Source organism: Peromyscus eremicus, chromosome 5 (assembly GCF_949786415.1).
Source record: "Peromyscus eremicus chromosome 5, PerEre_H2_v1, whole genome shotgun sequence".
Taxonomy (NCBI): Eukaryota; Metazoa; Chordata; class Mammalia; order Rodentia; family Cricetidae; genus Peromyscus; species Peromyscus eremicus.
Window position 1 is genome coordinate 56,496,564 of NC_081420.1, and position 12,667 is coordinate 56,509,230.

A 12,667-nucleotide genomic window follows, 5' to 3' on the forward strand; every position below is an offset into this window, starting at 1 on the left:
TGAGATATTTCTTAGCCATTTTTCCCCTTCTTTTGAGAACTCTCTGTTCAGATCCCTGGCACATTTTTTTAATGAGTTATTTTGTTTCAGTTCTTTACATATTCTAGATATTAACCCTCTGTTAGATCTATAGCCTTCATTCTATGGGCATCTCCTTCACCCAGGTGATTGTTTCTTAAGCTGTGTAGAAACTTTTTAGTTTTATGAAATCTGACTTGTCAACTATTGGCCCTAATTCTTGAGTAAATTGAATCCTATTTAGAAGGGCCTTTGTACATCTAGATCATGTAGGGCACTGCCTGTGTTTTCTTCTAGCAGTTTGAGTATTTCAGGTTTCAGGGTTAGGTTGTTGATCCATTTAGAATTACTTTTTGTGCAATGTGACAGATACAAGTCTAATTTCATTCTTAGCACCATTTGTTGAAGATGCTTTCTTTTTTCCAGCTGATATTTTTGGCATCTTTGTCAAATATTAAATAGCTGGAGTTATGTGTGCTTATGTTTGGGTCTTTGATTTTGTTCCATTGGTCTATATGTCTGTTTTTGTGCCAGTAGTACACTATTTTTATCACTATAATCTGTAACCCAGCCAAATATAACCCCCCAGTCCAGGCTTGGACCAGTAGTCACATCCTGATAACACACTATCTCAGTCTCCTCTGTCATCTTGATTTCACTCCTAGGCCCAATCCATGACCCGTCCAGCAGGTCAGGTTATTCGAGGGTCTCGAGGAGGGAACCACCTGAAAGCCAATGGGGGCGAGAGAAGAAGGAGACCAGGCGCATAAAGAAAGACAGAGTCAGTCTGAGTCGCGTCAAGGTCTCATTTATTGGCAGCATGTTGCAGCTTATAAGCAGGATTTCAGGCAGGGAGGGGGAGCAGGGAGAGTGGGAAAATTTTCTTGAGAAGAAGTCAGGGTGGTCAGGGTAGGGTGTTTCTTTGGTCCCAGGCTTCTGCAGCTGGCCGATTACAGTTTATGCCAAGTGGTTTATCTAAACGTAAATTTGGTGGTTAGGCCAAGGACGCCCTGTTTTTGCAAGACTCCACTAAGCAGAAAAACTTAAGACATAACAGTCCTGGGTCAAACGGTCCTGGGTCAGTCTCCAACAAATCCATATCCTTTCTTCTACCTCAGCCTGCTCTATCCATATCAAACAAAAGAAGTCCACATGCCCAGGTCTCATGACAAAAACACAAACAATATGAAAGATCAAACCGGTATATTCTCTCCCAAACCTACCAATCCCGTAGAAATGTCTGCCAATGAGAAGTACATGGGCGAACCCCAGGATACAGAATTTAAAAGAATAATCATAAATTTCATCAAAGAATTCAAGATTTAAACGAAGTACAAAGAAATCAAGGAGAAAGAACTGAAGGAGAATAAACACCTGAGTGATGCCCAAACACACACATAAGGCCGATGGAAATGAAAAAGAGAAGCCAGGATTTGAGAATGGAATCCAATAAGGAGATAGAAGCATTGAAGAGGACCCAAGCTGAGTGAAATGGAACTGAAAAACCCAACAGCCCAGCTAGAAAACTCAATGGGAAGCCTTACAACCAGAATGAATCAAGGAGAAGCTGATAGCAGGACTCAAAGATAAAGTGGAGGCTCTAAACCAGATAAGTAAGGACTGTGACCAAAAACGAACAGACAAAACAAATACAACAACAACAACAACAAAAACCAAGAGAGGAACACACAGGAAATGGGGCCTGCCATGAAAAACCCAAATCCTGAAATCGTATGTATAAATGAGGGAGAAGAAGAATCCTGAGTCAGAGCATCGGCCAGATCTTCTATACTGAATTTTTAATACTGGGAGTATTTTAATGTAGATAACCTGCATTCTTGCAGCAATATAAATATGTAGAGAGTAAATATACTGATTCATTGTTTCTAAGATCTTCCCAAGTTAATGGCCACCTTTGAAGGGATTAGATGTGGGTTTTAGATTTGACCTATTTTTTTCAATCTTTTTTATGCATTTAATTTAAAAAGGAAGGAAGAAGGAAAGAAATCACAATTCCACTACGTGAGAGGAGATGTGTTTAAAGATGAGTTAGGAGGCGACTGTTCTGCGGTGTTAGCAAAGGAGGATGGCACACATGACCACCCTTCCAGGTCCCCTGAGGCACTGCCGCTTCTGGTCTGTGGATCTAGAGCAGAGGCAGCTGTCAAGCTTCCTTAGAGGAGACAAGAAAGAGGCTCAAAGACGTGGGAGGGGGAGGGAAAAGAGACAGACTTCACCTCTGTTGGCAGATCCATACATTTTGATGTGTGTGTGTATGTGCTTTGTTCACGGATGTGTGTGTGTGTGTGCGAGGGTGTGTGCATGTGTGTGGGTGCGTGAGCTTGTACTTCCCTGGGTCTTACGGGGGAAGTGACTTCTTCAGCCTAACCATGCCACTCTGAAGCTCGCACTGTTTCTAGCTTCCCTCCTTTCTGATGTCTTCCTGTGAGTTGGTCTTTGTTTGGTTGGTTGGAAGAATCCACAAAATGACTTTATTTTATAGGTCACACAGGTCAGTGTATAATGTACTTCCAGATTATCCTTTCCAAATGTGCTACTCCCTGTCTCCCCGCCCTCTCCAATTAGTTCCTTTCATTCCCTGGACAATTTTGTTTCTACTTTGATGTCATCCGCACATACATGTGATGAGTCTCTAATGTCTAGATGAGAGAAAACATCTCTGTCTTTCTGATGGGGACTCACCTGACTTGCTGCGGTTATCTCCAGTTGCGTCCAGTCTCCTTCAGAACTTCGTTCTCCTTCACGGATCAAGGAATTCCACACAGAATGCACACATTTCCTTTATCGCTTTGTCAGTAGACACCTAAGAGGTCTTCAAGACTTAGCTCCTGTCAACGTGCTCACAACCATTTCCGGTTTCTTTTCCTTGAGGAACACGCCTACCAGTTCAGCAGAGTGCTCTGCTGCAGTCTCCACCGCGCACTCTGCTGGTTCATGACTCAACGCCCCCTCCTCATGCCCATGAGCAATTAGCAGTTCATGTTTCAGTTGTTCAAGTTTGGGAGTGTTGACTGCATTCTCATTTAAATGTGACATTTTTGCTGTTGATTATATTAACAAGAATTATGGGCAAAGTGATGAATAGTTTATGGGACCATCACAGACACAATATGAACTACTGTGACAGCTGAAATTTATGTATGACCAGTTTTCACAGGACTGACTTCAGTTTGAAGTACACAACCTTTTAAGGTGCAGGCTACTGCTCCTCTGTTACAAAGGAACCCGAAACTAAAGGGTTAAAGCAACCTTGTAAAACAGAGGAGGACATAGCTACAATAATAATATTTTTACAGGCAAAAGCCTTGTCCGTCCGTCCGTCATTATGGGAGAAGCTTCTGTATGTGTAAAGGTGGAAGAGGCTTGAAAATGACCCATTAAGAGGCAATTTTTGTAAAGGTATTTGCAGGTTTCATTACATGTCATTGGATCCTAACAGAATATCTGGATTTACCACCCCATTTATGAGAATGGTGCAGATATCCCTGTTTGTATCATTGTCTCCAGCTGGACAGAAACAGAAAGGCACCTGTTTGGTTTATTAGTTGACCTCTTAGCAGCCAGGAGAAATTTACAGGGATTCCACAGGACACAGACACCAACGCCTGGATTCTGGAGCAGGAAGGTCTACATTTAAATCCCCATTTTACCACATACTTGTTGTAGAAATCTTAAAAGTTCTTATTAATAAAACAAACCTGAGGCCAGTTATTGCGTTGAACGCTGGAAGATCAGAGAGACAGAACAAGCCACAGCTAACCTCACCTGGCCAACTTCTCAGCTGATCTTGTTTCCTCAGACTGGAAGCCTCTGTGTCCTCATATCCGAATGGCTCTCAGCTGAACTGTGCTGCTCAAAGCCTGAAAGCTTAACCAGCCAAATGCTTCTAATTTCTGGTCCTCATGCCTTATATACCTTTCTGCTATCTGCCATCACTCCCTGGGATTAAAGGCGTGAGTCACCATGCTTGGCTGTATCCTTGAACACATGGATTTCTGCCTCTGGAATGCTAGGATTAAAGGCGTGTGCTACCACTGCCTAACCTCTATGTTTAATATTGTAGCTGTTCTGTCTCTGACCCCAGATAAGTTTATTAGGGTGCACAGTATTTTGGGGAACACAATGCCACCACACATACTAATTGTGTGACAGGGTAATTGCTTAATCTTTAGTGCCTCCATTTTATCATCTGTAAAACAGAGATAGTAATAACTGTTAACTTCGTATGTCACTCCACCACACAGTTTGATGGTTTGCAGTACACTTATGAGTGTGATCTGTCCCTATTGCACAATCCCAGAACTGGCTTGTCAATCTCCAAGGAAATTCCAAATACATTAGCAATCCTCTCTCCCTCCCTTACTCCCTTCCCTTTCTTCTTCCCTCCATCCTTCTTCATTCCTTCCATTTTTTTCTCTCTTTCCCTCTCTTCTTTCTTTCCTTCCTTCTTTTCCTTCCCTTCCTCCTGTCCCTCCCTCTCCCGCCCCCTCCTTCCCTTCCTAGACAGGTTCTCATTCTGTAACCCAGGCTGTTTTTGACTCAGTATGGGTGGTGATTTGAATGAGAAAAAGTCCCCTAGAGGCCCAGCTATCTGAGCACTTGATCCTCAGTTTGGGAAGGTTTTGGGACCTTTAGAAGGTGGTGCCTCACTGGAGGAAGTGTGTTCCTGGGCGGGCTTTGGGAGGATACAGCCTCATCACACTTTCAGCTCACTCACTGCTTCTGTGTGGGCCTTAGAAAGTGACCACTGAGCTTCCCGTTTATGCTGACAGGCCTGCTGCTGCCTGCTGCCATGACTCTGCTGTGAGGACTTTTATCTCTGAAAATCTAAGCCAAAATGAACCCTTTCTTCCATAAATTGTTGCTGGCCAAGTATTTTATCAAAGCTATGGAAAGTAATTGATACACTATGCAACCCAAATGCGCCACAAATTTGAAGTGATCCTCTGGTTGTTTTTGGCCATGTATTTTATCAAAGCTATGAAAAGTAATTGATACACTAGGTAATGGGTCCCAAATTTGAAGTGATTTTCCAGCCTCAGCCTCCTAAGTGCTAGGATTACAGTGTCAGCCACCATGCTGGGCTAGTCATCATCATTTACTTCTATTTACTCTGGCTCCTGGCAACAAGGACTCTGCTTTCTCTCGCTGTTTTGGACATCTCATAGATGGAACCGCATAGCATGCTGCCATCACTGTTCGTTTTCACTCAGCGTAGAGCTTTTCCCTTTCATTTTGGTCCTTGCCTGTGCTGGGACCACATTTCTTTTTGTGACTGAATTACATCCTACTACTTGACTATCATGGTCATGCTTAGTTTAGGCATTCATCTACTGAAGAACTTGTGGGTTTTGTTCCCATTACTTTGCTTTATAAAAAATGCTTCTGTAACACTGTGGACGCCCTAGTCAAGTTTTGAGGACCAGCCAGGTAGTTTTCCAAAGCAGACAACCCGTAGTTTGTACTCCTGTCAGAAGTGCATGTGAGCTCCAGCTCCATGTTAGTCAACCGTCGCAGCTGTCTCCCCACAGGCACGGGGTGGTTGGCAGGTTCCTGTGTTTGAATTTGTGTTCCTGATGTCCAATGGTGGGAATATCTACTCACGGATTTACTGTAGAAGTAGAATCTGTTTAAACTCTGGCTGTTAAAACAAATGCTCTGTTTGTCTTTCTATTGTTGGGATTTAGGAATTCTTCATATATTCTAGAGACAAGTTCCTTGTCAATCTATGAATTGCCAATATTTATTCCTGTTCTGTGGGTTATTTTTATTCTTTCTTGAGGCAGTCCTTTGATTCACAAACTATCTCAATTTTGATGAAATATAATTTATTTATTCTTCCGTTCATTGCCTGTGTTTTCAGTCATATCTAAGAATTATCATCCAATTCAAGATCTTGTAAATTTTCTTGTTTTCTTTCAACACTTTCGCATCTTTAACATGTTTAGGTCTTTGTTAGGTCCATGTCTTAACTAATTTTATGTGCCACAAGTACATATCCAACTTGCTTCTTGTGCAATTGGATATATAATTTCTAAGCAGTGTTTATTTGAAAGACTGTCTTTGGGGCTGAAGAGATGGCTCAGTGGTAAGAGTACAACTGTTCTTGCAGAGGATTTGAGTCTGTTTCTTAGCACCCATTTTGGGATGCTCACAAGTGTCTATAACTCAACTCCGTGGGGTCCAATGGCCTCTTCTGGTCTCCTCAGGCATCAAGGCAACTGCACTCACATGCGTATAACCTCTCACAGACACTCATGCATACACATAATTTTAAAAAATTAAAATAAATCTTTAAATGTAGACTATTCTTTCAACTTTAAGAACAAGTGTCTTGGCACTCTTTCAACCATACAGCTTTAATGGCTATTTCTAGACAATCCTATTCTATTTGATGTGCATCTGTTTTACATCAGTACCACATCCTCTTGACTATTATAACGATGTAGTAAGTTCTGACTTACAGAAAGGTGAACTTTCCAACTTTGTTATTCTTTCAAAAACTGCTTATATTCCAGGTCCTTACCATTTCCATGTTTGTCTTAAAATGTCACCTGTGAGCTTGATAGGATTTTAATAAATCTATAGGTCAAGCTGAGGAATATTTACCTTTTAATAGTATTAAGTCAATTAGTTCATGAGTATAAAATGTCTGCATATTTATTTTTTAACCTATTTCAATAGTTTTTAAGTTTTCAAATTAAGTTCAGTTTTGAACTCATCTTCATTAAATTTATCCCCATTTTTGTTTTTGAATAGAAAATGCATCTGTTGCAGACAACACATTGTTGGATTGTGATTTTTCTTATCTTTTTTGTTTTTGTGTTTTGAGACAAGGTTTCTTCGAGACATATATACTAAGACTGACCTTAAACTGGTGGTCTTCCTGTTTCCATCTCCCAAGTGCTGGAGAATAGGCATATACCGGCATGCTTAGCTTTGGATTGTGATTTAAAAATCCAAACCATATTCCTCCAATCTTTATTATTATTATTATTACTATTATTATTATTATTATTATTATTATTATTATTATTTGGTTCTCAAGACAGGGTTTCTTTGTGTAGCCCTGGCTATCCTGGAACTCACTCTGTAGACCAGGCTGGCTTCCAAGTGCTGGAATTAAAGAGCTGCACCAGCACCACCCAGAATCCAATCTCTATTATTTTGATTGAGTCACTCAATTCACTTACATTTATTGTTCCTACTGATTAGTGGGACTTACATCAGTATTTTGTATTTGTTGCTAGAATTCTTCTAGTCTTCCATTGTTGCTTATTTGGTTAACTGTGTTCCCTTTACGTCTCTACGCTGAAAACTTATTGCCCAAAGAACTTCAGTAAAAAGTGGGACATTTAAGAGATTTGGTTACAAGGTCTCTGCCTTAGGTTGTTTGTTCTCTTGGGGGTGAGAATATGCTTTAAAACAAAAGCAAGATTGTCCCCATTTTTCTCTTTCATGTGGTCTTGCCAAGTGAACAAGAGTTGCCCCATTGTGATGCAATAAGAAGATCCCACCTGATCGTCTTTCTGGTGTTGGAACATGCAGAATCTAGACCCGGGAGCCAAATGAACTTCTTCCCATTACAAATTACCCAGACTGCAATGTTCTCTTATGGTAGCAAAAATGCCAGACAGTGCCCTTCACAGTTTCTGATGGAAATCAGAAGGCTCTCTTGTGTGTAAGGGGTCACATTTCCCTTGGTCCTTCTGGGGTTTTCTCTGCCTTGTCTTCCTCCAGTCTGATTAGAACGTCTTTAAGGCGTGAATCTCTGAGTTTTTCTCACATGTTTTTGTTGAACTTCTTGTGACTACACATTGTAGTTATTTCATAAAATTGTAGATCTTTTTAGATTGTTATTTGTTCCAATGTTATTTTAATGAGAAAATTTTGACAGTTCCTGCATGAGTGTATTGACATACTTCATGCTGTCTTACATGTCTCTTAGTTTGGTTTCTTTATTATTTTTTAAATGTGTTTTTCAGACTGGATAACACAGTTGACCTGTTTTCAAGTTTGTTGGCACCTTCCCCTATTAGGTCAAATCTGATTTTGAACATCCTTAGCGATGTTTTAAAGTTAGGCTTCAATTCTAAAATTCCCAATTAGTTCACTTTAAATAATTTCTTGTCCATGCATTGATAGTGCGTGTTTAGTGAGACAATCTTCTCAGTCTCGCTTTCTGTTTTGAAGAAATGGTTTCATTTGTTCCTCTGAACATATTTGAACTAGCTTGCTTAATGCATCTAGGCTTCTCAGGGATGGTTGCTGTGGAATTCTTGTTTCTTCTTATGTATGGCCAACTTCATTTTTGTGTCTGCCTCACACTTTGTTGTTGAAAACTGAATATTTAAAGTAATATATAACTCCTCTAGGAATCGTATTCTCTCTCCTCTCCTGGGTTTGCGTGTTCTGTTCAGTCAGCTTTCTTAGCTTTTTGCTTTGCTTTTGTTATTTTTGCTTTTGTTTATTCAGACAGGGTATCTCCATAGCCCTGGTTGTTCTAGAACTCACTGTGTAGACCAAGCTGGCCTTGAACTCACAGAAGTCTGCCTGCCTCTGCCTCCTGAGTGCTGGAATTAACCCCTTGCAGCCCCTGAGCTAACTCTTGAAAGTCTTCACTGTGTGCCATGTATAGTCCTTCAGATTGCAGCTTGCTTATTTCAGTAAGCTAATGATAGCCATCAGCTAAGGGTGGCAGAGTAGTTTTTCTTTAATTCCTGCGTCCCTAACTTCCCCAGTTTGTGAGGAGGGACTCTTCATATGTTGAGAGGTATTGGATTCTTGGGCAGTGTGATGGTTTGCATTAGGTGTGAACTTGGTGTGATCAAGAATCACCCTAAAGACAACTCTCTAGGCAAGGGATTATTCAGATTACACTGACTGAGGTGGAGTCACTCAACTATGGGAGTACCATTGCATGGACTGGGTCCCAGATTGGAAAAAGAAAATGAACACTGGTGATGCTCTCTGCTACCCGAGTAGACACAGTGTAACCAGCTGTCTCCTGTTGTCATGCCTTCCCTGGTGTCTTAGGTTTCCTACTGCTGTGAAAGGACACCATGACCATGCAGCTCTTATAAAGGAAAAACATTTAATTTACAGTTCAGAGGTTCGGTCCATTATCATCATGGTGTGGCATTGCAGCACGTAGGCAGACATGGTGCTGGAGAGGAAGTGAACTGAGATACTGGGCATGGCTTGAGCCCACCCTCGCAGTGACAGACTGCCTCCAACAAGGCCATCCCTACTCCAACAACACCTCCTAATAGTGCCACTCCCTTTGGGGGACATTTTCTTTCAGACCACCACACCTGCCATGGTAGGCTGTATCCTTGAAACCGTAAACCAAGACAAACAGTTCTCCTTAAAATGCTCCTCTCAGGCGTTTTGTCAGAGCAAAGAGAAGGGTGACAAATACAGGCAAGTCACAGCTCTACCGTCCCCCTTATTTCCTGTTCCTGTAGTCTTCAGGACAGACAGAAGTATGACCTTGGGACCCTCTCCGCTCTCTCGGGTTTGTGCAAAGCCATGGGTTTGCATGCATATCCTGTGGCATGTGCATAGCCATTTAGATTTCCAAGGACACAGCAGAACTTTACAGTTTTTCACTATACCTTGTTCCTTGGATTTCCCTCTTATGTTCCTTAGTTAATTTTGCCCCAAACATTCTATGTCAGAAAGCTTCACTGTAAACCAATTACTGCTGATCCTTTCTTGACAGATTCTCCCAGAGAAATTCTGATGTGCACTGGCTCTGGACATGAACTCAGCCTTCTACATGGGATTGCTAGGGAAGTACAGGGTAAATAATTGCAATTCTGGGGGCAATGTTTTCTGGGGAGTTCCAAATCCATTTTGCTTCCCTTGGGGCTTGAGGATGATTTTGATTGTTTTTGCAAGGATATTCGTTTTCAAGGCAATTGTGGAAGTAAGGAGAGGAGAATGGGTAAAATGCAATTAAAACGACACAAAACTCGATGTTATTACCAAGACTTCGCCATTCCCCCTAAGGTTAAACTGCCCTTTATCTGTTGCAAGACCCATTTCTAGGATTCTGAAAATGAGGACCTGATCCCCTTTTCAAGTGTTCTCATTGCTTCTGTGAAGGAGGGGTTTGCAAAGGTTTATTCTCTGCCATGCCTGCCTATTCACTTCATGTGTTTTTTTTAAATCAACTATGCTGTGCTAATTAACATAAATTGTAACAATACCTGGAACACAGCAAATTATACTTAGTGAATTTATCTCTAGACTCAGACTGATCTGAATCTGCTGACCTAGAAATAAAGATGTGATAGTTTTTTATCATTTATAGGAAAAAAAACTATAGCCAGCACCACAAATTTTGTAAAACTCAGTAATAGCTCTGGAGTTTTATGTACGTATGCATGGGGGTCTTTATATAATCATGAACCTCTTTATTTTTTCCTATATTTCCCATGAAGACTTTCCCACTTCACACAAGATTTCTGAGCTGACCCAAATCTGCCTCCAGAGCCTGTATGCTTTCCTATTTCCAGTAACCTATGCATAGTTTAATGCTTTCATTTTCAAGATCTCAGAAATAAAAGGGGGGTGTTGGTAAGAATATTAGCCCTACACACATGCATCTAGGAGTATTAATAACCTGATTCAGTAGGTTGCATACATATTATGAATCCTGGATCCACATTCATTGTTAAATACTTTCTGATAAAGAAAAAAAAAATGAAACAATACACTTAAGTGTTCTCTGAGAGATCCAGGAAGATGATCTACACATCAGGACATTGGCACACCACATCTGATTGATTACCCTATATTCTATGCCACTTTTGCATTTGTGTCCTGGCTTTTTTTTTTTGAACTAATGAGCTAATATAGGCAGATTCTAGTTTGTCATGGCCTTTTGCCTTTCTTTCAATATTTGAGAGTTTCCTTTATTTATTTATGTTTCATCTGTGAACTTAAAGACTGGAGAGACTGACATCTGAGTTCTATCCCCAGGGCCCACATATTGAAAGGAAGAACTGACTCTGTCTCTACATGTCCTTAAATTCATACATACACACACACAAACACACACACACACATACACACACACACACACAACAAACAAACAAACAAACAAATAAAATGTGCCATAGAATGTTGTGGCTTAGAACTACCTGGTCCAGCTTCTTCTAGGTGAGAGAGTTCAGAGGTCTTCTTGTCTCAATATTCTTCTTGCCTAACTGACTCAAAGCTATTTTTTAGAAAGGGTGATGATTAATTCTGATAGTCAACTTGACCCAACCTTGAAGCATCTTGAACCATATGGGAAGAGAGTCTTAATGAAGGGTTGTCTAAATTAAGTTGACACACTTGTAAATAATTTTTTTAATAGAATTAATTAAAATAAGAAGCTCCACCTTGAGTGTAGGCAGTGCCATTTTATGATCTGGGCTCTGAAAAAGAGTGAAGAAAGTGATCTGAGCAAGTGCACAAGTGAGCTGAGCAGGTGCGCGTGTGAGCCGAGCAGGTGTGCATGTGAGCCCAGCAGGTGTGTATGTGAGCCCAGCAGGTGGTCATGTGAGCCAAGCAGGTGTGCATGTGAGCTGAGCAGGTGTGCATGTGAGCCAAGCAGGTGGTCATGTAAGCCAAGCAGGTGTGCATGTGAGCCAAGCAGGTGTGCATGTGAGCCAAGCAGCTGTGCATGTGAGCCGAGCAGGTGTGTATGTGAGCTGAGCAGGTGTGGTGTGAGCTGAGCAGGTGTGGTGTGAGCTGAGCAGGTGTTCACGTGAGCTGAGCAGGTGTAACATGCACACATTTATTTCTCTCTGCCCAGCACTGTGGGTGAGTAGCTGCCTCAGGTTCCCGCCTTGCCTCACAGTGATGGACTATAACCTGGGATTGTGAGCTAAAACAAACTCTTTCTCCATTATTATTATTATTATTATTATTATTATTATTATTATTATTATTTTGGTCGGGGTGCTTTGTCACAGCAACATAAATTAAACCAGGACAGAAGGGGACTTGGGCCGACTTCCAAATGAACACAAGAAAGCCTGCAATTTTGATTTCTCAGGAAACTAGAGAGTGGAGGCCGCCCGCTCACTGGTTGATAAGCTCCCCTCTTTTGGTTTCTGTAATGGATCTTTCACAAGTATCACAGTATTCTATAAATTCTGAGCATACAGTCTCTAACACTAATGAAAATTCATTACAGTATAAAATCTGCTTAAACATGTGTTTAGTATTTTAGTGAGAAGGCCTTTTCTTTCAAATATTAGATAAGAAAATAGTATAGCATTCTAAATCCACGAAATAATAAAATTGATGAAGTTAATGGCAACCCCCCAAATATTATAAGCAACTCCTCAAAAATCTCCCTATAACTCCAATACTAGAATCAAAATGTGAATTATGGCTTTGCTACCTGTGCTTGATACATGATGGCATTTACATGGAAAAATAATATTCAGTGAAGTTTCTCTGAATATTTTTGGTTTTTTCTTCCTTTGCCAAAGTGATCCATCTATAACATAGGAATAGCTTGCCTGTTATGTTTTGTATTTCCCCATCTCTGGATGTAAATGGTTAGACTGAGATTTCTCTGACCTGAAATAGAATAAAATTATGGCGGGTAAGCAAATATTTAGAG